This window comes from Oncorhynchus nerka, linkage group LG5, assembly GCF_034236695.1.
Source record: "Oncorhynchus nerka isolate Pitt River linkage group LG5, Oner_Uvic_2.0, whole genome shotgun sequence".
Lineage (NCBI taxonomy): Eukaryota > Metazoa > Chordata > Actinopteri > Salmoniformes > Salmonidae > Oncorhynchus > Oncorhynchus nerka.
The window spans coordinates 31,585,288-31,611,596 of NC_088400.1; the positions used below are offsets into that span (position 1 = coordinate 31,585,288).

The 26,309-nt window shown below is 45.4% G+C and overlaps 1 pseudogene; it reads left to right on the plus strand.

Annotated features, from left to right (window-relative positions):
* Positions 1 to 26,309, plus strand: part of LOC115129331 (bifunctional heparan sulfate N-deacetylase/N-sulfotransferase 1-like) — a 103,307-nt pseudogene that overhangs the window by 27,760 nt on the left and 49,238 nt on the right.

Genomic DNA, 26,309 nt, shown 5'->3' on the forward strand with positions numbered 1-26,309 from the left:
TGTTGTGATCAGACTGGCCAGCACGTGTCTCTGCTTTCCCAACATGCCCCTACATGTGGCACCGCCGTGTTGTGATCAGACTGGCCAGCACGTGTCTCTGCTTTCCCAACATGCCACTACATGTGGCACCGCCGTGTTGTGATCAGACTGGCCAGCACGTGTCTCTTTTTCCCAACATGCCACTACATGTGGCACCGCCGTGTGTGATCAGACTGGCCAGCACGTGTCTCTGCTTTCCCAACATGCCCCTACATGTGGCACCGCCGTGTTGTGATCAGACTGGCCAGCACGTGTCTCTGCTTTCCCAACATGCCCCTACATGTGGCACCGCGGTGTTGTGATCAGACTGGCCAGCACGTGTCTCTGCTTTCCCAACATGCCCCTACATGTGGCACCGCCGTGTTGTGATCAGACTGGCCAGCACGTGTCTCTGCTTTCCCAACATGCCCCTACATGTGGCACCGCCGTGTTGTGATCAGACTGGCCAGCACGTGTCTCTGCTTTCCCAACATGCCACTACATGTGGCACCGCCGTGTTGTGATCAGACTGGCCAGCACGTGTCTCTGCTTTCCCAACATGCCCCTACATGTGGCACCGCCGTGTTTTGATCAGACTGGCCAGCACGTGTCTCTGCTTTCCCAACATGCCACTACATGTGGCACCGCCGTGTTGTGATCAGACTGGCCAGTACGTGTCTCTGCTTTCCCAACATGCCCCTACATGTGGCACCGCCGTGTTGTGATCAGACTGGCCACCACGTGTCTCTGCTTTCCCAACATGCCCCTACATGTGGCACCGCCGTGTTGTGATCAGACTGGCCAGCACGTGTCTCTGCTTTCCCAACATGCCCCTACATGTGACACCGCCGTGTTGTGATCAGACTGGCCAGCACGTGTCTCTGCTTTCCCAACATGCCACTACATGTGGCACCGCCGTGTTGTGATCAGACTGGCCACCACGTGTCTCTGCTTTCCCAACATGCCCCTACATGTGGCACCGCCGTGTTGTGATCAGACTGGCCAGCACGTGTCTCTGCTTTCCCAACATGCCCCTACATGTGGCACCGCCGTGTTGTGATCAGACTGGCCAGCACGTGTCTCTGCTTTCCCAACATGCCCCTACATGTGGCACCGCCGTGTTGTGATCAGACTGGCCAGCACGTGTCTCTGCTTTCCCAACATGCCCCTACATGTGGCACCGCGGTGTTGTGATCAGACTGGCCAGCACGTGTCTCTGCTTTCCCAACATGCCCCTACATGTGGCACCGCCGTGTTGTGATCAGACTGGCCAGCACGTGTCTCTGCTTTCCCAACATGCCCCTACATGTGGCACCGCCGTGTTGTGATCAGACTGGCCAGCACGTGTCTCTGCTTTCCCAACATGCCACTACATGTGGCACCGCCGTGTTGTGATCAGACTGGCCAGCACGTGTCTCTGCTTTCCCAACATGCCCCTACATGTGGCACCGCCGTGTTGTGATCAGACTGGCCAGCACGTGTCTCTGCTTTCCCAACATGCCACTACATGTGGCACCGCCGTGTTGTGATCAGACTGGCCAGTACGTGTCTCTGCTTTCCCAACATGCCCCTACATGTGGCACCGCCGTGTTGTGATCAGACTGGCCACCACGTGTCTCTGCTTTCCCAACATGCCCCTACATGTGGCACCGCCGTGTTGTGATCAGACTGGCCACCACGTGTCTCTGCTTTCCCAACATGCCCCTACATGTGGCACCGCCATGTTGTGATCAGACTGGCCAGTACGTGTCTCTGCTTTCCCAACATGCCCCTACATGTGGCACCGCCGTGTTGTGATCAGACTGGCCAGCACGTGTCTCTGCTTTCCCAACATGCCCCTACATGTGGCACCGCCGTGTTGTGATCAGACTGGCCAGCACGTGTCTCTGCTTTCCCAACATGCCCCTACATGTGGCACCGCCGTGTTGTGATCAGACTGGCCACCACGTGTCTCTGCTTTCCCAACATGCCCCTACATGTGGCACCGCCGTGTTGTGATCAGACTGGCCACCACGTGTCTCTGCTTTCCCAACATGCCCCTACATGTGGCACCGCCATGTTGTGATCAGACTGGCCAGTACGTGTCTCTGCTTTCCCAACATGCCCCTACATGTGGCACCGCCGTGTTGTGATCAGACTGGCCAGCACGTGTCTCTGCTTTCCCAACATGCCCCTACATGTGGCACCGCCGTGTTGTGATCAGACTGGCCAGCACGTGTCTCTGCTTTCCCAACATGCCCCTACATGTGGCACCGCCGTGTTGTGATCAGACTGGCCAGCACGTGTCTCTGCTTTCCCAACATGCCCCTACATGTGGCACCGCCGTGTTGTGATTTACATGTATTTTTTGCGACTACAGTTGGGTAAAGACGTTCTTGCCCTCTGGGCCCCATAATTGGTTATTCCGGTCCAAATAAATGGCTCTGGTCCTGTGTATATCGGAAACAATGTTAGTGCTTTGTGGTGCATTGGCATGCACAGAAACCAGTTGGTGGAAGATTCGGTGCATAGATTTTATAAATCTATTAATAAGGCATCAAAAAGAGTGGCCCCCAGCTGATTTTAGTCTGGCATCGGCTCTGAGGCTAGGGAACTACAAAGCCCAAATAATACATGCATTAACACATTTACATTGTTTATTGCAAAATACACTGTTCATTTTACAAAAACAACTGAACCAACTACTAGGCTACCAACAGCATATACAGTCAACGAGACACAACATAAACAACATAACTGAATGACAACCAGTCCAGAATGAGAAAAGACAATCTTGTTCCCATATCTTATCAAGTCCATATTTTGAGTTAAAATATGTCACGGCTGAGAATTCTATCCTATACTCCATCTCCGGTATCCCCCGTCTGATTCTAAATCCTGCTACACACACATACACACATACATACAGTGGGCTCCAGAATGACTGGCACCCCTGACTGGCAATGCACAAGCAATACATTTAAAAAAAGATAAACAATATAATTACAGAGAGAAACCCAAAATACCAACATGTGAGAAATACTACACTTTATTAATGTTTCAGTGGAACCAACCAAAATCATACAATTATTTAATACAAAATACATTTCACCAAAATCGGGTTTCATAATTATTGGCACTCCTCATTTAGTACTTAGTGCAACCACCTCTGGCAAGGACAACAGCATGGAGTCTTTTCCTGTAATGTTTGACAAGGTTAAGGAACACATTTGGAGGGGTTTTGAACCATTCCTCTATGCAGATCCTTTCAAGATCCTTCACATTCTTGGGTTTGCGCTTATCAACTGCCCTCTTCAACTCAGTCCACGGGTTTTTGATTGGATTGAGGTCCGGCGACTGACATGGCCATGGCAGAACATTGATTTTGTGGTCACAGAACCATTTCTGTGCGGATCTTGAGGTATGTTTTGGGTCATTGTCTTGTTGGAAAGTCCACCTACGGCCAAGTCCCAGCCTTCTGGCAGAGGCAACCAGATTGTCAGCCAGAATTGCCTGATACTTGGTGGAATTCATTATGCCATCAATCTTAACCAGTGCACCTGGACCTCTGAAATTAAACAGCCCCAAAACATCACTGGCCCACCATCACATTTCACCGTGGGTATGAGGTGCCTCTCCTAGTATGCATCTCTGTTTCTGGCGCCAAACATGCTGATGTTGTATCTGACCAGAACGTTCTATTCTGGTCTCATCTGACCAGAGCACCTTCTTCCAGTCATAATTTAAATGACATTTGGCAAACTCCAGGCCCTTGCGTCTGTGTCTTGTGGTCAGAAAGGGCTTTCTTCTGGCAACCGTTCCAAAGAGTCTGTGGTTGTGGAGGTGGTGTCTGATGGTGCTTTTTGAAACCTGGTGACCCGAAGATGCTACCAATTCTTTCACAGTGAATCTTGAGGATTTTGTTGCTTCTCTCACCATCCTCCTCCCTATCCAGGGGGCAAAATGCATTTGAGGTTTTCAACCGTTCCATATCTTTTGAATTTCTTAATAATTGCCCTGACAGTGCTCAGTGGTATATTCAATCATTTGTGGATCTTCTTGTAGCCATTACCAGATATATGAAGGTCTACGACCATCTGTCTCTTTTGAACAGCCAGTTCTTTTGTTTTCTTCATGGTGTTGGATGACAAATGGATATTGCATGCATGTTGCATGCTCATTTTTATACCCTGGTGAAACAGGAAGTGATGTAATGGCTCAATAGTTCCTTAAGACTTAGATACATTTAAATAAGTGGGATTTAATTCCTGGTTTAATGTTATTTATAATAATCGTTAAGGGTGCCATTAATTGTGAAACCTTGATTTGGAGGACATTGATTTTTAATTAAATCAATAATGATTTTGGTGGGTTCCATTGAAAATATAATAAAATGTAGTATTTCTCACATGTTGGTATTTTGAGTTTTTCTCTATAATTATATTGTTTATATTTTTTAAAGTATGTTTGTGCATTGCCAGTCATGGGTGCCAGTAATTTTGTAGCCCACTGTACGTACATACATACATACATGCATACATACACACACACACACATACAATATAAAGGCAATGCTACCAAATACTAATTGAGTGTATGTAAACTTCTGACCCACTGGGAATGTGATAAAAGAAATAAACACTAAAATAAATAATTATCTCTACTATTATTCTGACATTTCACATTCTTAAAATAAAGTGGTGATCCTAACTGACCTAAGACAGGGAATTTTTACTAGGATTAGAATGTCAGGAATCGTGAAAAACTGAGGTTAAATGTATTTGGCTAAGGTGTATGTAAACTTCCGACTTCAACTGTAAGTATTGAAATATAGGCCTAAGTAAGTTACGGTATTAAGATATAATATGATGCACTCTTAGTCCTACAGCTTGGTTATATAAGGCTGCTATACCAAGCCTACTAATGTTAATGATATTACTTGTTATTATAATGATCACCATCATCATCATAACAGTAATAATAATAACAAAGGAGAACAAGGAAAAAGGAGCGTTATTATTATAAATATACTTTTTCAGACAATTTGGAAGAGTGTAAACAATAAATATAAAATAACACTAAATATAAAAGTCCCTTTTTCAAGACCCTTTCTTACAAAGATAATTCGTACAAATCCAAATAACTTCACAGATCTTCATTGTAAAGGGTTTAAACACTGTTTCCCATGCTTGTTCAATGAACCATAAATAATGAATGAACATGCACGTGTGGAACGGTCGTTAAGACACTAACTGCTTACAGACTGTAGGCAATTAATGTCACAGTTATGAAAACTTAGGACACTAAAGAGGCCTTTCTACGGACTCTGGAAAAACACCAAAAGAAAGATGCCCAGGGTCCCTGCTCATCTGCGTGAACTTGCCTTAGGCCTGCTGCAAGGAGGCATGAGGACTGCAGATGTGGCCAGGGCAATAAATTGCAATGTCCGTACTGTGAGACACCTAAGACAGCGCTACAGGGAGACAGGACGGACAGCTGATTGTCCTCACCGTGGCAGACCAAGTGTAACAACACCTGCACAGGATTGGTACATCCAAACATCACACCTGCGGGACAGGTACAGGATGGCAACAACAACTGCCCAAGTTACACCAGGAACGCACAATCCCTCCATCAGTGCTCAGACTGTCCGCAATAGGCTGAGAGAGGTTGGACTGAGGGCTTGTAGGCTTGTTGTAAGGCAGGTCCTCACCAGACATCACCGGCAACAATGTCGCCTATGGGCACAAACCCACCATTGCTGGATCAGACAGGACTGGCAAAAAGTGCTCTTCACTAACGAGTCGCGGTTTGCCTCACCAGTGGTGATGGTCACATTTATCGTTGAATGAATGAGCGTTACACCGAGGCCTGTGCTCTGGAGCGGGATCGATTTGGAGGTGGAGGTTCCGTCATGGTCTGTGGTGGTGTGTCACATCATCATCGGACTGAGCTTGTTGTCATTGCAGGCAATCTCAAGCTGTGTGTTACAGGGAAGACATCTTCCTCCCTCATGTGGTACCCTTCCTGCAGGCTCATCCTGACATGACCCTCCAGCATGACATTGCCACCAGCCATACTGCCTCTGTGCGTGATTTCCTGCAAGACAGGAATGTCAGTGTTCTGCCATGGCTAGTGAAGAGCCCGGATCTCAATCCCATTGACCACGTCTGGGACCTGTTGGATCAGAGGGTGAGGGCTAGGGCCATTCCCCCCAGAAATGTCTGGGAACCTGCAGGTGCCTTGGTGGAAGAGTGGGGTAACATCGCTCAGCAAGAACTGGCAAATCTGGTGCAGTCCATGAGGAGAAGATGCACTGAGGTACTGACTTAATTTTGATCTTGATTTCCCCCCCCCCTTTCTTTGTTCAGGGACACATTATTCAATTTCTGTTAGTCACATGTCTGTGGAACTTGTTCAGTTTATGTCTGTTGTTTAATCTTATGTTCATACAAATATTTACACATGTTTAGTTTGCTAAAAATAAACACAGTTGACAGTGAGAGGACATATCTTTTTTTGCTTATTATAAATAATACCAGAGACTGTATTAATGGGAAAATAAGTGTAAAGCAAAGATTAAAAACAGCTGAAATTGTTTAGGACTTGGCGGTATACCGTATTTTATGATATACCGGTATTGATGCAGGGACAGGTTTGGGTTTTTACTTTACCTTCTATACCCGTTTTCAAATGTTTGGTCTGTTAAATGTGATATGCCATGTGTAATGTCAATTTTTATAGTTTACTTCGCTACTTGAGTCATCTTTCTCCACTCTTTCTCTCCCTGCCACTTTCCACACAGACCTAGCCATGTTTCTTACATCAGCAAACAGCTAGTTTCTCTTTTCTTAGCAAGTTGCCCTAAATCTTGTGAGATGCTAATTGTTAGCCGCTAATGCTAATTGCTAGCTAGCTAATAAATGTGCCGAGTAAGAGCAAACGTAGCTAGCTAATACAGCCTGATAATACCAATGATGATACAGACCTGAATCAGAATGTTGTTTGTTCAACAGTATCTTCAAAATCAAAGAGGAATATGTTAGCTACATGAAGTAGCTAAGAGAAAACATGCAATGTAGCCAAAGCTTATAGGGTCCCCTAGGAAACATTTATCAACACTACCCTGTTACAATAAATGTTCCCTGGCATTTTAATTTGTTGTCATCTCAAACAACGCTGTATTCAAAGTGCCCACTATTATATTCTAACTATAAAATTAAAATAGTCATTCCATTTCCATGATTCCAACAGTGTTGCTCCAAATCACAAGTCAAATCGCAATTGCAACATTTGGTTAAAAATAAGTCCTAGATTTGCCCATATCGTGCAGCCCTACGTGGCAGTGTGGAAGTGATCTCTATTGAGCAGTGGTGTAAAGTACTTAAGTAAAAATACTTTCAAGTACTACTTAAGTCATTTTTGTTGGTATCTGTCCTTGACTATTTTTATTTTTGACAACTTTTACTTTTACTTCTACATTCCTAAAGAAAATACTGTACTTTTTACATTTTCCCTTACATCTAAAAGTACTCATTACATTTTGAATGCTTAACAGGACAGGAAAATCAAATCAAATAGAAATGTTATTAGTCACATGCGCCAAATACAACCTTATAGTGAAATGCTTACTTACAGGGAAATGGTCCAATTCATGCACTTGTTAAGAGAACATCCATGGTCATCCCTACTGCCTCTGATCTGGAGGACTCACTAAACACAAATGCTTTGTTTGTCAATTATGTCTGAGTGTTGGAGTGTGCCCCTGGCTATTCGTAAAATAAAATAAAAACAAGAAAATGGTGCCATCTGGTTTACTTAATATAAGGAATTTGAAATTATTTATACTTTTTCTTTTGATACTTTAGTACATTTGATCAATTAATTTACTTTTGATACTTAAGTGTATTTAAAACCAAGCTGTCACGTCTAATCAAGGTGGGTGGAATCAGGCGCAGAGAGCAGATAGCGATATAAAGTTTTATTCTCCGGTGAACAAAACAAACACGGTCAACCCAAACACACACAGGGTGAAATATTCCAACACAGGATAACAGACTAAACGGAGAATAAGAAACACAAAAACACCGATAGACGAAATGAATGACAACATAAACAATCCCGCACAAAACAAGGGTGGGACAACCTACATTATATACAGACACTAATTAACTAAACAACACACAGGTGCAACCAATCAGACAAAACCAACAGATACACGAAAAGGGATCGGTAGTGGCTAGTAGGACGGTGACGACGACCGCCGAGCACCGCCCGAACGGGCAGGAGAGCCAACCTCGGCGGAAGTCGTGACAGTACCCCCCCCCTGACGCGCGGCTCCCGCAGCGCGCCGCCACCGTCCTCGAGGACGACCCGGAGGACGAGGTGCTGGGCGATCCGGGTGGAGGCGGTGGAAATCTATCAGGAGAGAAGGGTCTAAAATGTCCCTCACCGGAACCCAGCATCTCTCCTCCGGGCCGTACCCCTCCCAGTCCACGAGGTACTGTAGGCCCCCCACCCGGCGTCTCGAATCCAGAATGCCTCGAACTGTATACGCCGGGGGCCCCTCGATGTCCAGAGGGGGCGGAGGGACCTCAGACACCTCACCTTCTTGCAGGGGACCAGCCACCACCGGCCTGAGGAGAGACACATGAAACGAGGGGTTAATACGGTAATAACTAGGAAGTTGTAACCTATAACACACCTCGTTTATTCTCCTCAGGACTTTGAACGGCCCCACACACTGCGGCCCCAGCTTCCGACAGGGCAGGCGGAGAGACAGGTTTCGGGTCGAGAGCCAGACCCTGTCCCCCGGTGCAAACACGGGGGTCTCACTGCGGTGTTGGTCAGCGCTCCTCTTCTGCCGTTCTCCCGCTAACCGTAATGAGTCCTGAACGGCTTTCCAGGTATCCTTGGAGCGCTGTACCCATTCCTCCACCGCAGGAGCCTCGGTCTGACTCTGATGCCATGGAGCCAGGACCGGCTGGTAACCTAACACACACTCAAAAGGAGACAAGTTAGTAGAGGAGTGGCGTAAGGAGTTCTGGGCTAGTTCGGCCCATGGAACATACCTAGCCCACTCACCAGGCCGGTCCCGGCAATAGGACCGCAGAAACCTGCCCACATCCTGGTTAATGCGCTCCACCTGCCCATTACTCTCGGGGTGAAAACCTGAGGTTAAGCTAACCGAGACCCCCAGTCTCTCCATAAACGCCCTCCACACTCTGGACGTGAATTGGGGACCCCGATCAGAAACGATGTCCTCAGGCACCCTGTAGTGCCGGAAGACATGGGTAAACAAAGCCTCAGCAGTCTGCAGGGCCGTAGGAAGACCGGGCAACGGAATGAGACGACAGGACTTAGAAAACCGATCCACAACGACCAGGATCGTAGTACTTCCCTGGGACGGGGGAAGGTCGGTAAGAAAGTCCACCGATAAATGTGTCCACGGACGTTGTGGAACGGGGAGGGGTTGTAATTTCCCTCTAGGTAGGTGCCGAGGAGCCTTGCTCTGAGCACACACTGAGCAGGAGGAGACATAAAATCTCACTTCTTTAGCCAGTGTGGGCCACCAGTATCTCCCTCTCAGACTCTGCACTGTCCTCTTAATACCAGGATGACCCGAGGAGGGAAGAGTATGAGTCCACCTAATCAGCTTGTCCCGGACCACCCTCGGCACGTACTTGGTCCCTACTGGACAGTTAGGAGGAGCCGCTTCTGACCGTGTGAGGCCCTCTCTATCTCAGCGTCCACTTCCCATACCACCGGTGCCACGAGACATGACGGTGGAATGATGGGAGTTGGCTCTACTGACCGTTCCTCGGTATCATAGAGGCGAGACAGTGCGTCAGCTTTGGTGTTTTGGGAGCCTGGCCGATATGTGAGGGTAAACTGGAACCTAGTAAAAAACATGGCCCATCTAGCCTGACGTGAATTTAGTCTCTTAGCTGCCCGGATGTACTCGAGATTACGATGGTCAGTCCAGATGAGAAAAGGGTATTTAGCCCCCTCAAGCCAATGTCTCCACACCTTCAGAGCCTTGACTACAGCTAACAACTCCCGGTCCACCACATCATAGTTTCGCTCCGCTGGGCTGAGCTTGCTTGAAAAGAAAGCACACGGACGGAGTTTGGATGGCATGCCCGAGCGTTGGGACAGCACGGCTCCAACCCCAGCCTCGGACGCATCCACCTCCACTATGAACGCTAAAGAGGGGTCCGGATGCGCCAACACGGGCGCATTGGTGAACAGCTCCTTCAGGCGACTGAAAGCTCTGCCCGCCTCTGCTGACCAGCGCAAGCGCACCGGTCCTCCCTTCAGCAGTGAGGTGATGGGAGCAGCCACCTGACCAAAACCCCGGATAAACCTCCGGTAGTAATTGGCAAACCCTAAAAACCGCTGCACTTCTTTCACCCTGGTCGGAGTCGGCCAATTACGCACGGCTGTAACGCGATCATCCTCCATCACCACCCCGGAGGTGGAAATACGATACCCCAGGAAGGAAACGGACTGTTTGAAAAACTCACATTTCTCCGCCTTGCAATACAGGTCATGCTCCAGTAGTCGCCCAAGTACCTTACGCACCAGAGACACATGCTCCGCGCGTGTGGCAGAATAGATCAAGATGTCATCAATGTACACTACCACTCCCTGCCCGAGCAGGTCTCGGAGAATCTCATCTACGAAGGATTGGAAAACGGCTGGAGCATTCTTCAACCCGTATGGCATGACGCAGTACTCATAATGACCAGAAGTAGTACTAAATGCAGTTTTCCACTCATCTCCTCCCCGGATACGCACCAGATTATACGCGCTCCTCAGGTCCAGTTTTGTGAAGAATCGCGCCCCGTGAAATGATTCCATTGCCGTAGCGATGAGAGGTAGTGGGTAACTAAACCCCACTGTGATGGAATTTAGACCTCTATAATCAATACACGGACGCAGACCTCCATCCTTCTTCTTCACAAAAAAAGAAGCTTGAGGAGACGGGTGATATGGAGGGCTGAATGTACCCCTGTCCCAGTGATTCGGAAACATATGTTTCCATCACAACTGTCTCCTCCTGGGACAATGGATACACGTGACTCCTAGGAAGTGCAGCGTTTTCCAGAAGGTTTATCGCGCAGTCCTCTCGACGATGAGGTGGTAATTGGGTCGCCTTCCCTTTACTGAAGGCGATAGCCAAATCGGCATATTCAGAGGGAATGCGCACGGTGGAAACTTGGTCTGGACTCTCCACCGTAGTCGCACCAACGGCAACTCCTATACACCTACCTGAACACTCCTCTGACCACCCCTTAAGAGCCCCCTGTCGCCAGAAAATCACCGGGTTGTGTTGAGCTAACCAGGGAACCCCCAACACCACTGGAAACGCAGGTGAATCTATAAGGAACAGGCTAATCTGCTCCTTATGATCACCCTGCGTTACCATGTCCAGTGGCACCGTAGCCTCCCTAATTACTCCTGACCCTAATGGTCGGCTATCTAAGGAGTGCACGGGGAAAGGTCGATCTAACGACACCAGGGGAATCCCTAGCCTTAACGCAAGCCCACGATCCATAAAATTCCCAGCTGCGCCTGAATCGACTAGCGCCTTATGCTGTAGAGAGGGGGAAAACCCAGGGAAAGAAATCAATAGAAACACATGACCGACAGGAAGCTCTGAATGAGTTTGGTGCTTACTCACCTGGGGTGATCGAGCAGTGTTCCGCCTGTCCTCCCGACTCCTAGACGAGTTCCTCCAGCACCGGTCGGACGTGTGCCCTCGTCGACCACAACTGGTGCAGGAGGACACTCCTCCTCCGGTCCCCCTTGAAGCCGTACCGCCTAATTCCATAGGGATAAGAACAGGGGGGCTGGGGATAGGAAACAACAGGACCTGATCCGAACGCCCGCGAGCAGCCAGCAGGTTGTCGAGACGGATAGCCAGATCGATAAGTCCATCCAGTGTGAATGTGGTGTCCCGACATGCCAGCTCCCTGCGGACGTCCTCACTGAGACTACATCTAAAATGATCAATCAAGGCCCTGTCGTTCCATCCTGCTCCTGCTGCCAAAGTCCTAAACTCTAGGGCAAAATCCTGTACGCTCCTCGTCTCCTGACACAGGTGAAACAGCCGTTCACCCGCCGCCCGACCCGCGGGTGGATAGTCAAAAACAGCTCGGAATCGGCGGGTGAACTCTGGGTAATTATCCTTAGCCGAGTCCGGACTATTCCACACTGCGTTGGCCCACTCGAGGGCTCGCCCAGTCAAGCAGGAGACGAGGGCGCACACGCTCTCCTCTCCAGAGGGAGCAGGACGCACGGTAGCCAGGTATAGTTCCAGCTGAAGGAGGAAACCCTGGCACCCAGCCGCCGATCCGTCAAACTCCCGTGGGAGTGTCAGCCGAAGAGCCCCAGAGTCAGATGTGGTGGCAGAAACAGGAGGTGCTGGAGAAGGGGTTGCTAGAGATGAGGTGGGGAGGCCACTCCTCTCCCATCGATCCATTCTCTCCATCATTTGGTCCATAGCAGAACCAATCCGGTGAAGCACGCTGGTATGATGGAGGACCCTCTCTTCCATCGATGGGAGAGGAGACGCTGCTGCTCCTGCTGATTCCATGGTGGTGCGGGATTCTGTCACGTCTAATCAAGGTGGGTGGAATCAGGCGCAGAGAGCAGATAGCGATATAAAGTTTTATTCTCCGGTGAACAAAACAAACACGGTCAACCCAAACACACACAGGGTGAAATATTCCAACACAGGATAACAGACTAACCGGAGAATAAGAAACACAAAAACACCGATAGACGAAATGAATGACAACATAAACAATCCCGCACAAAACAAGGGTGGGACAACCTACATTATATACAGACACTAATTAACTAAACAACACACAGGTGCAACCAATCAGACAAAACCAACAGATACACGAAAAGGGATCGGTAGTGGCTAGTAGGACGGTGACGACGACCGCCGAGCACCGCCCGAACGGGCAGGAGAGCCAACCTCGGCGGAAGTCGTGACACAAGTACTTTTAGACTTTTACTCACATAGTATTTTACTGGGTGACTTTCACTTTTACTTGAGTCATTTTCTATTACAGAATCTTTACTTATACTCAAGTATGAGAATTGGGTACTTTTTCCACCACTGCAATTGTGTGCAGGAAATGCAAATGTGATAAAAGTGCTGAAATGTGTTTTGGTTGAAGTTGAATTGAACAGTATAAAACAATCAGAATGGATAAATACATATTGAAATCACTTAGAATGTATGTGTTGCCACCCTAAGATCAGTCACTATTCATAAAGCAGATGTAGAACTTGTATTATTCAAAAACAAAAATAACGTCAAATACCGTCATACCGCCCAATTTTTTTCAAATGCCATGATATAATATTTTGCCTATATCGCCCACCCCTACTTGACATGTTGCTGTGTGAAGCTTGGTGCTCACAGAATCAGTAGGATATTAAACAAACACTCAAACAGGCAACAGTAGCAGGAGCTGTCTTATTTCTGTAGATATATATGGATGATTTATAAAGCCAGACACATTTAACAGTTAGGCCATTGATTGTAGACATAATTAAGTTGGGGTTTCCGCTCTCTTCACTATTCTTTGACAATAAGGCAAGGGCTGTTTTCTCATCTCCTCATTCTTCTGATATCTCGACACCAATATGGTGGTTAACTTGGCTATTATGCACGTAGCAACATGGTCTAGAAATGTTGCCAATTCAACAACGCACTGATGTGTTTCAGAACTGCGGACAGCGACCACCATTGTTCCACCATTGTTCTTATGTAATATAATCATATACCATTTCAGTAGCACGTCTTAGTGATGGACTGTACCATCCCCACAGCCTCCACAATGGATCAGTCCACTCACAGGCACCAATCAGACAGGGGTCTTGTACACCATGATATATATATGTAGTAGCACGTCTTAGAAATGTCCTTGTTTTTGAAAGAAAACCACATTGTTTGTCCATTAAAATAACATCAAATTGATCAGAAATACAGTGTAGACATGTTGTAAATGACTATTTTAGATGGAAATGGCTGTTTTTTTAATGGAATATCCACATAGGCGTACCTAGGTCCATTTATCAGCAACCATCACTCCACGTTGTGTTAACTAATTGAAGTTTATAATTTTAAAAGGCTAATTGATCATTAGAAAACCCTTTTGCAATTATGTTAGCACAGCTGAAAACTGTTGTTCTGATTAAAGAAACAATAAAACTGGCCTTTAGACTAGTTGAGTATCCAGAGCATCAGCATTTGTGGGTTCGATTACAGGCTCAAATTGGCCAGAAACAAAGAACTTCCTCATGCAAACTTTCAAAGTTCTTGAAATTTCCCAGATTGACTGAACCTCATCACTTAAAGTAATGATGGACTGTCGTTTCTCTTTGCTTATTTGAGCTATTCTTGTTATAATATGGACTTGGTCTTTTACAAAATAGGGCTATCTTCTGTATACCACCCCTACCTTGTCACAACACAACTGATTGGCACAAACGCATTAAGAAGGAAATAAATTCCAATGCACACCTGTTAATTGAAATGCATTCCAGGTGACTACCGCATGAAGCTGGTTGAGAGAATGCCAAGAGTGTGCAAAGCTGTCATCAAGGCAAAGAGTGGCTACTTTTGAAGAATCTCAAATATAAAATAGATTGATTTGATTAACACTTTTTTTGGTTTGTACATGATTCAGTATTTGTTATTTCATAGTTTTGATGTCTTCACTATTATTCTTCAATGTAGAAAGTAGTAAAAATAAAGAAAAACCCTTGAATGAGTAGTAGGGCCCAAACATTTGACTGGCAATGTATATTTTTTTAGCTCCTGCTCTACGAAAGAAATCTAAATCGACCAGTCGACTAAATGGGGTCAGTCCTATATTGATTACTGCATTGTTGGAAAGAGTAAGCAGGAAAGACATTTCACTGTACTTGTGCACATGACAATACATTTTTAAACTTGAACTCCTCTCCTTGAATCGATTCACATGATGCACATCCTTTCGAGTGAAATCATCAGTTTCACATAATGGCTTCCTCTCACCCATATCCCCGGCCCCTTCCTTCCTCTCGTCAATCACTCAGGCTAATTAAATGAGAGTTATTTCAATAAAGCTACCATCTTCTACCTTACTCCATTAGTTCTATTAAGAGCCAGTGGTTCCTGGTTCCTCTATGCCCTGGAGTCTTCATCCATCTCTCATCTCCTGGTCTCACTTGACGAGAGGTGTCGGTTCTGCCTTTTCATGAATCCATGTAACCTAGTTACTGGAGCTCAGCAGGGGAGAGACAATCAATTAATGAACAAAGGAGGTGGCTCACTGAGGCAGTGCTGATAGACTGAGGGACTATTACTAACACAGGAGCCCCTCGCAAAATATGTTTTCACTCATTTCATTTTTCATCTGATGGATGTATCCTTGTTCGGTTGTTTTCTTCTCAAGGTGAATCCAGAGGGAAGAGAGAAGACCGTTACAGAAGGAGGCTGGTTTGCGTGTTAGTCTGCTACCTGTTGGGAGCCGTTGGAGGACATTTGGCAGACATCTTGTTTTGGGAAGGTAAGAGCTCTGTCTCCTTAAGTACAGATCTAGTGTGAGCTTATTCACTCCAAAGCCAAACCCTAATCATAGGCAGGGAAATGCCTATGACAATTGTCAGACTCGAACCACCCTAGTCACAGACTGTTCTCTCTGCAACCACACAGCAAGCGGGTCCGGAGCTCCAAGTCTAGGTCCAAGAGGCTTCTAAATAGCTTCTACCCCCAAGCCATTAGACTCCTGCACGTCTAGTCAAATGGCGAACCAGACTATTCACCCCCCCCCCTTCTCCACACCACTGCCACTCTCTGTTGTCGTCTGTACATAATTAAAGTGACTAACTCTACCTACATGTACATACTACCTCGATTAACTGGTGCCCTTGCACATTGACTCGTACCGGCACCCTATATATATATATATATATTTTTTTTTTTACAGCTCATCTTTTATTACTAGTTACTTTTATCTTATTCTTATACGTATTTTTTTGAAACTGCACTGTGATACATTGTTGTTTGAGATGACAACGAATTAAAATGCCAGGGAGGAGTTATTGTGACAAGGTAGGAACTAAAGTGTTGATAAGTGTTTCATAGGGGACTTTATAAGCTTTGGCTACATTGCATGTTTTCTCTTAGCTACTTCATGTAGCTAACATATTTTTGCTTTGCATATTCCTCTTTGATTTTGAACAAACAAAATTCTGATTCAAGTCTACACCATCACTGGTATTAGCTAGCTACGTTTGCTCTTACTCAGTACATTTATTAGCTAGCTAGCTATTAGTGGCTAACAATTAGCATCTCACAAGATTTAGGGCAACTTGCTAAGAAAAGACAAACTAGCTGTTTGCTGACGTAAGAAACACAAACTAATAGTGTCATTATAGAACGCTAGTGGATTTATATTAAGTGAAAGTGAAAACAGCATTGTTGTCATGAACATTGTTGCATGTGCTGCGTTGACCATGCAGACTGAACGCAAGTGTCTGGTAGTTGAGGAACATCAAATGTGCCCTTTGAGTGACAGGGAGCGTGGCTAAGTCTGTATGGAAAGTGGCACAGGGAGAGAGATGACTCAAGTAGCGAAGTAAATTATAAAAATTGACATTACACCTGGCGTATCACATTTAACAAACCGAACATTCGAATACCGGTATAAAAGGTAAAGTAAAAACCCAAACCGGTCCGTGCATCAATACTGGTACATCATAAAATACGGTATACTGCCCAGCCTTAGTGTGCACACAGCCTGTCTTCTCTTGAGCAATCCTATGCTCAGTAGCATGGCTATGCTCACTGAGTCTGTACATAGTCAAAGCTTTCCTTATGTTTGGGTCCGTCACAGTGTTCAGGTTATCTGCCACTGTGTACTCTCTGTTTAGGGCCACAAGGCATTCTAGTTTTCTCTGTTTTTTTGTTAGTTCTTTCCAATGTGTCAAGTAATTATATTTTTGTTTTCTCGTGATCTGGTTGGGTCTAATTGTGTTGCTGTACTGGGGCTCTGTGGGGTCTGTTTGTGTTTGTGAACAGAGCCCCAGGACCAGCTTGCTTAGGGGACTCTTCTCCAGGTTTATCTCTCTGTAGGTGATGTATTTGTTATGGAAGGTTTGGGAATCGCTTCCTTTTAGGTGGTTGTACAATTTAACGTCTATTTTCTGGATTTTGATAATCAGCGGGTATCGGCCTAATTTTCCTGTGCATGCATTATTTGATGTTTTACGTTGTACATGGAGGATATTTTTGCAGAATTCTGCATGCAAAGTCTCAATTTGCTGTTTATCCCATTATGTGAATTACTTGTTGGTGAGCAGACCCCAGACCTCACAACCATAAAGGGCAATGGGTTCTATAACTGATTTAAGTATTTTTAACCAGATCCTAATTGGTATGTTGAATTTTTATGTTCCTTTTGATGGCATATTAGGTCCTTCTTGCCTTGTCTCTCAGATCGTTCACAGCTTTGTGGAAGTTACCTGTGGTGCTGATGTTTAGGCCAAGGTATTTGTAGTTTTTTGTGAGCTCTAGGGCAATGGTGTCTAGATGGAATTTGTATTTATGATCCTGGCAACTGGACCTTTTTTGCAACACCATTATTTTTGTCTAACTGAGATTTACTGTCAGGGTCCAGGTCTGGCAGAATCTGTGCAGAAGATCTAGGTGCTGCTGTAGGCCCTCCTCAGTTGGGGATATAAGCACCAGATCATCAGCAAACAGTAGACATTTGACATCAAATTTGAGTAGGGTGAGACCAGGTGCTGCAGACTTTTCTAGTGCCCTCGCCAATTCGTTAATATAGATGTTGAAGGGGGTGGGGCTTAAGCTGCATCCCTGTCTCACCCCACAGCCATGTGGAAAGAAATGTGTTTTTTGCCAATTTTAACTGCACACTTGTTGTTTGTGTACATGGATTTTATAATGTTGTATGTTTTTCCTCCAACACCTCTTTCCATCAATTTGTATAGCAGACCCTCTTGCCAAATTGAGTCAAAAGCTTTTTTGAAACCAACAAAGCATGAGAAGACTTAGCCTTTGTTTTGGTTTGTTTGTTTGTCATTTAGGGTGTGTAGGGTGGATACGCGGTATGTCGTACGATCAGTTGGTAAAAAGCCAATTTGACATTTGCTCAGTACATTGTTTTCACTGAAGAAAGGCACCCATCTGCTGTTAATGATAATGCAGAGCATTTTCCCAAGGTTGCTGTTGACGCATATCCCACGGTAGTTATTGGGGTCAAATTTTCCTCCACTTTTGTGAATTGGGGTGATCAGTCCTTGATTCCAAATATTGGGGAAGATGCCCGAGCTAAGGATGATGTTAAAGAGTTTAAGTATAGTCAATTGGAATTTGTGGTCTGTATATTGTATCATTTAATTGAGGATAACATCAACAACACAGGCCTTATGGGGTTGGAGGGTTTGTATTTTGTCCTGAAGTTCATTCAATGTAATTGGAGTATCCAGTGGGTTCTGCTAGTGTTTTAATAGTTGATTCTAAGATTTGTATTTGATTTGTTATTTGTTTTTGGGCCAAAAAGATTGGAGAAGGGGTTTAGCCATACATCTCCGTTTTGTATAGACAACTATTTGTGTTGTTTGTTTGGTTCTTTCCCATTTTCACAAAAGTGGTTAGTCTATGGATTTTTTTATTACATTGAGTTGATTTCTGACTTTCTGTTTGTTCTTTTTCCGTAGTGTATTTCTGTATTGTTTTAGTGATTCACAATAGTGAAGGCATAGGCTCAGTTTAGAGATATTGGTGTACCTACTGTAGGAGTCCTCTCCAAGCCTACCATTGACTATGTACATACCCAGCGTGCGACGCAGGAGTTGTGACCTGTTTTTGTTGGTTATGTTGTCATAGTTGTGCCTAGGGGGCATATGGGGGAGGGAATGCTGTCACCTCCAGGTAGGTGTTTGTCCCCCTGTGTGCTGAGGGTGGCAGGTTCTTGTCCAGTTCTGGCATTTAGGTCACCACAGACTAGTACATGTCCCTGGGCATGGAGAAGCTGTCTTCATTAAAGTGGGGGGGTTTAGGTAGCACACAGGAAAACATTTTTCTCTGTTGAGATAATTTCCTTTTGAATTTCTAGCCAAATGTCAAATGTTCCTGTTTTGATTAATTTAATAGAGTGATTTAGGTCTGCTCTATACCAAATTAGCATACGCCCTGAATCCCATCCCTGTTTCACACCTGGTAGTTTGGTGGATGGGACAACCTGCTCCCTGTAACCTAGATGGCAACCAGTGTGTCCATCTCCTCTATACCATGTTTCTTGTAGGATGACAATGTCTGTATTTCTGATTTATTTGGTGAAGTTCTGGTTCCTACTCTTTAGGCCTTTCTCTCTGTCTGTGACTGTCTCTCTCTCGGTGTCCCTCACTCCCTCTCTCTCTTTCTGTCTCTCTCTTTCTCTGTCTGTCTCGCTCTCTCTCTCTCTCTCTCTGTTGTAAGGGCCTGTTGAATAATGAAGACCCACTGGGTCCAGAGCACCAGTTAACCCTTTGATCTCAGATCACACGGTGAGCAATTTGGACACGTCATGAATGACAGCTTGACATTGGGAAACCAGGCCTAAGGACATCTTCCTCCCCTCTCCCTGAATGTACCCACAATACATCCTGTTTCATTGGTGGGGTTTTGAACCAACAGGAAGTTGCTCTAGTGCCCTAGCCTTTGTTATCTTAACGTTGATGTATTATTAAAGACTTGAAAAGGTAGTGTTTAATTATTGATTTGGGTGCAAGGCGTGTCATTGCATTCTCAAACCTTATTCTTTTCTCCTATTTTTGTTTGGTCCGGACTATAGCCGTTATTGTCTGTTCTGCTTGTCAGACCCAGCATTTATATTTCGTTTTATTACGAACGGCAGAGGCCATTATAAAAATATATATATATATTTTTAAATATGTACGTACAGATTTTTAAAATTTGACTAGGCAAGTCAGTTAAGAACAAATTCTTCTTTTTGCAAAATGTATAAATAAATAAAACATGGCAATATCACATTTACGTAAGTATTCAGACCCTTTATTTAGTACTTTGTTGAAGCGCCTTTGGCAGCGATTACAGCTATGAGTCTTCTTGGGTATGACGCTACAAGCTTGGCACACCTGTATTTGGGGAATTTCTTCCATTCTTCTCTGCAGATCCTATCAAGCTCTGTCAGGTTGGATGGGGAGCATCGCTGCACAGCTATTTTCAGGTCTTTCCAGAGATGTTCGATCGGGTTCAAGTCCTGGCTCTGGCTGGGCCACTCAAGGACATTCAAAGACTTGTCCTGAAGCCAACCTGCGTTGTCTTGGCTGTGTGCTTTGGGTCGTTGTTCTGTTGGAAGGTCAATCTTTGCTCCAGTCCGAGGTCCTGAGCGCTCTGGAGCAGGTTTTAATTAAGAATCTCTCTGTACTTTGCTCCGTTGATCTTTGCCTCGATGCTGATTGGTCTACCAGTCCAGGCCGCTGATGCTGCCACCACCATTCTTCACTGTAGGGATGGTGCCAGGTTTCCTCCAGACGTGATGCCTGGCATGGTCTGAGAGTCTTTAGGCAAACTCCAATCGGGGTATATGTGCCTTGGTCAGGGAGGTGACCAAGAACCCGATGGTCACTCTGACAGTGATGTAGAGGTCCTCTGTGGAAATTGGAGAACCTTCCAGAAGGTCAACCATCTCTGCAGCACTCCACCAATCAGGCTTTATGGTTGAGTGGCCAGACGGACGCCACTTCTCAGTAAAAGGCACATGACACACACCTTGTGGGGCATCAATGATCATGAGGAAGGTAAGGGATCAGCCCAGAACTACACAGCAGGACCTGGTCAATGACCTGAAGAGAGCTGGGACCACAGTCTCAAAGAAAACCATTAGTATGGATTAAAATCCTGCAGCGCACGCAAGGTCCCCCTGCTCAAGCCAGCTCATGTCCAGGCCCTTCTGAAGTTTGCCAATGACCATCTGGATGATCCAGAGGAGGAATGGGAGAAGGTCATGTGGTCTGATGAGACAAAAATAGAGCTTTTTAGTCTAAACTCCACTCGCCGGGTTTGGAGGAAGAAAAAGGATGAGTACAACCCCAAGAACACCATCCCAAACGTGAAGCATGGTGGTGGAAACATCATTCTTTGGGGATGCTTTTCTGCAAAGGGGACAGGACGACTGCACCGTATTGAGGGGAGGATGGATGGGGCCATGTATTGCGAGATCTTGGCCAACAACCTCCTTCCCTCAGTAAGAGCATTGAAGATGGGTCGTGGCTGGGTCTTCCAGCATGACAACGACCCGAAACACACAGCCAGGGCAACTAAGGAGTGGCTCCGTAAGAAGCATCTCAAGGTCTTGGAGTGGCCTAGCCAGTCTCCAGAGCTGAACCCAATAGAAAATCTTTGGAGGGAGCTGAAAGTCCGTATTGCCCAGCGACAGCCCCGAAACCTGAAGGATCTGGAGAAGGTCTGTATGGAGGAGTGGGCCAAAATCCCTGCTGCAGTGTGTGCAAACCTGGTCAAGAACTACAGTAAACGTATGATCTCTGTAATTGCAAACAAAGGTTTCTGTACCAAATATTAAGGTCTGCTTTTCTGATGTATCAAATACTTATGTCATGCAAATTAATTACTTAAAAATCATACAATGTGATTTTCTGGATTTTTGTTTTAGATTCCGTCTCTCACAGTTGAAGTGTACCTATGATAAAAATTACAGACCTCTACATGCTTTGTAAGTTGGAAAACCTGCAAAATCGGGCAGTGTATCAAATACTTGTTCTCCCCACTGTACATACACATACCTATATAGACATACATACATTTTTAGTATATACCTTTATTATTCCCCACAAACCCTACCACCCTTCCCCCAATTGGAGTAAACTAATAAACAATAACACTTCACACTACCTTCAGTATATACATCTTGTACACATTTTACCCACACAAGCTATTTTACAATAGTTATATTTTGTTTGTTTTTAGTCCTTCCTCTATTTCTGATGTCCATCCAGTTTGATTTCTATTTGTAACTGTGCTATTTTACAACCTTTATAAACAAATATACATTTGACAGACCCTGTATGTTTTGCATTGGTTATCTTGTTATTAGTCCCACCCTTCAGCTCCATTCAACCCCACCCATCTACTGTATCTCTCAACACCATCCATTTTGGATTTCTAGCAGCCATATACAGTTTGGGCAAAAAAGTCTTTAGTCAGCCACCAATTGTGCAAGTTCTCCCACTTAAAAAGTTGAGAGAGGCCTGTAATTTTCATCATAGGTACACCTCAACTATGACAGACAAAATAAGAAAAAAAATCCAGAAAATCACATTGTAGGATTTTTAATGAATTTATTTACAAATTATGGTGGAAAATAAGTATTTGGTCACCTACAAACAAGCAAGATTTCTGTCTCTCACAGACCTGTAATTTCTTCTTTAAGAGGCTCCTCTGTCCTCCACTCGTTACCTGTATTAATGTATCCTGTTTGAACTTGTTATCAGTATAAAAGACACCTGTCCACAACCTCAAACAGTCACACTCCAAACTCCACTATGGCCAAGACCAAAGAGCTGTCAAAGGACACTAGAAACAAAATTGTAGACCTGCACCAGGCTGGGAAGACTGAATCTGCAATAGGTAAGCAGCTTGGTTTGAAGAAATCAACTGTGGGAGCAATTATTAGTAAATGAAAGACATACACGACCACTGATAATCTCCCTCGATCTGGGACTCCACGCAAGATCTCACGCCGTGGGGTCAAAATGATCACAAGAACGGTGAGCAAAAATCCCAGAACCACACGGGGGGGACCTAGTGAATGACCTGCAGAGAGCTGGGGCCAAAGTAACAAAGCCTACCTTCAGTAACACACTACGCCGCCAGGGACTCCAATCCTGCACTGCCAGATGTGTCCCCCTGCTTAAGCCAGTACATGTCCAGGCCCGTCTGAAGTTTGCTAGAGAGCATTTGGATGATCCAGAAGAAGATTGGGAGAATGTCATATGGTCAGATGAAACCAAAATATAACTTTTTGGTAAAAACTCAACTCGTCGTGTTTGGAGAACAAAGAATGCTGAGTTGCATCCAAAGAACACCATACCTACTGTGAAGCATGGGGGTGGAAACATCATGCTTTGGGGCTGTTTTCTGCAAAGGGACCAGGACGACTGATCCGTGTAAAGGAAATAATGAATGGGGCCATGTATCGTGAGATTTTGAGTGAAAACCTCCTTCCATCAGCAAGGGCATTGAAGATGAAACGTGGCTGGGTCTTTCAGCATGACAATGATCCCAAACACACCACCTGGGCAACGAAGGAGTGGCTTCGTAAGAAGCACCTCAAGGTCCTGGAGTGGCCTAGCCAGTCTCCAGATCATTAGTCCTTTTCCACCAAACTTTACAGTTGCCACTATGCAATGGGGGCTGGGAGCGTTCTCCTGGCATCCGCCAAACCCAGATCTGTCGATCCCACTGCCAGTTGGTGAAGCACGATTCTTCACTCCAGAGAACGTGTTTCCACTGCTCCAGAGTCCATTGGCGGCAAGCTTTACAACACTCCAGCCGACGCTTGGCATTGTGATCATAGGCTTGTGTGCGGCTCCTCGCCCATGGAACCCCATTTCATGAAGCTCCCGACGAACAGCTCTTGCGCTGACGTTGCTTCCAGAGGCAGTTTGGAACTCGGTAGTGAGTGTTGCAACCAAGGACAGACGATTTCTACGTGCTACAGCACTTGGCTGTCCTGTTCTGTGAGTTTGTGTGACCTACCAATTCGCGGCTGAGCCGTTGTTGCTCCTAGACATTTCCACTTCACAATAAAAGCACTTACAGTTGACCGGGTCAGCTCTAGCAGGGCAGAAATGTGATGAACTGACTTCTTGTAAAGGTGGCCTCCTATTCCGGTTCCATGATGAAAGTCACTGAGCTCAAGTGAGGCCATTCAACTGCCAATGTTTGTCTATGGTGTCATGACGTTGCCCTCTTTGAGTACAGCGAGCACCATCCCCCGCTCTCTGCTTCTACAACCAGACTGCTGTGGTCAGAGGTCGTAAATTCCTGAGAAGACCTCATGGACACACAGTTATAGAGTAGTTTTTCATGGAGACAAAGGAAATCCTTCCACCTCACAGAACTTGAGGTACAAACAAATTTCATGTTCCAGAGAAAGTGTAAAAGACCGGTGAAGAATACCTAGGATAGGATAAAGTAATCCTTCTCACCCCCCTTAAAAGATTTAGATGCACTATTGTAAAGTGGCTGTTCCACTGGATGTCATAAGGTGAAAGCACCAATTTGTAAGTCGCTCTGGATAAGAGCGTCTGCTAAATGACTTAAATGTAAATGTAAATGTAAATCTCAACCCCATAGAAAATCTTTGGAGGGAGTTGAAAGTCCGTGTTGCCCAGCAACAGCCCCAAAACATCACTGCTCTAGAGGAGATCTGCATGGAGGAATGGGCCAAAATATCAGCAACAGTGTGTGAAAACCTTGTGAAGACTTACAGAAAACATTTGACCTCTGTCATTGCCAACATATTTAACAAAGTATTGAGATAAACTTTAGTTATTGACCAAATACTTATTTTCCACCATAATTTGCAAATAAATTCATTAAAAATCCTACAATGTGCTTTTCTGGATTTTTTTTCTCATTTTGTCTGTCATAGTTGAAGTGTACCTATGATGAAAATTACAGGCCTCTCTCATCTTTTTAAGTGGGAGAACTTGCACAATTGGTGGCTGACTAAAGACTATTTTGCCCCACTGTATATTACACACCATTATATTAACATGGACATTATCTTAGCATCTTTTATTCAGTAAGAAACATGAACATTCAGTAATATTAGATATAATCTTGGGTCATTACAGTAAGTCAACTCTTACTGTCTGTGTCAATTAATCAATCAGGCAATACACAACCCAATCACCCAATGTTAGGCAGACTGCTGGGTCTTATTAAGCCCTTTTAATCAATATGCACTTCCTTACGACTAAGGTGCTAGTCGTTAGCTTTAGAGATCCAGCTCCACAAACCCAGAGACCAGGATGTATTGATCCCCTGTTCTGATTGGAACTTCCCATCAGGAGTGGGGGAAGATGGGGGAGGTGGTAGTCAGGGTCACAGACTGGCTCTTACAGGGTAGATCCTCTCTCTCTCTCTCTCTCTCTCTCTCTCTCTCTCTCTCTCTCTCTCTCTCTCTCTCTTTCTCACTTTTTCTCTTCCTCTCTCTTGGGCTCTTTCCTTCCCCAATTCTGTTATTTTACCACAGCTGTCGCAGGCAGCAGGAGAGAACATGGCTGTGTGTGTGTGTGTGGCGAAACAAATGGGAAATCTGTTACATTGGGTTTACGGTGACCATTTGTGGCTGAACTGACGTTAGCAGGTGGTGGCATGTCAGGTATGTGATGCCAGAGACCGGTTTCACATTTGACACAGCTCTGCTGCTGTGTGTGTGATTTGTTGCCCCTAACTCCCCCTCTTTCGCATACACTCACCATTAAACTGTCAAACGGTGTGAATGCGCTGCTGCACACAAACTTAATTCAGAACTGTGACAGTCAGGCTTCCCCAGAACTGTGACAGTCAGGCTTCCCCAGAACTGACAGCGAAAATCAGTGAGCCACACACACACCCATCCACCCAAAGACAAGCTGATATATAGTTTGAATTCCAAAAGCGTTCTGTTCCAGTCACACACACACACCGGGCAGACAACAACGTAGCCTGTCCCTGACTGCCTGCATCTCTCAGCTCCACTACTGTGAGAGGGGATGAGGAGAGGAGAGGAGGAGACAGGAGGAGGGGAGGAGGAGAAGAGATTCATGTGTGATGGCAGGGTACAGTGTTTAATAGTCACATGTACAGGGTTGCAGGTGTGATGGCAGGGTACAGTGTTTAATAGTCACATGTACAGGGTTGCAGGTGTGATGGCAGGGTACAGTGTTTAATAGTCACATGTACAGGGTTGCAGGTGTGATGGCAGGGTACAGTGTTTAATAGTCACATGTACAGGGTTGCAGGTGTGATGGCAGGGTACAGTGTTTAATAGTCACATGTACAGGGTTACAGGTGTGATGGCAGGGTACAGTGTTTAATAGTCACATGTACAGGGTTGCAGGTGTGATGGCAGGGTACAGTGTTTAATAGTCACATGTACAGGGTTACAGGTGTGATGGCAGGGTACAGTGTTTAATAGTCACATGTACAGGGTTACAGGTGTGATGGCAGGGTACAGTGTTTAATAGTCACATGTACAGGATTG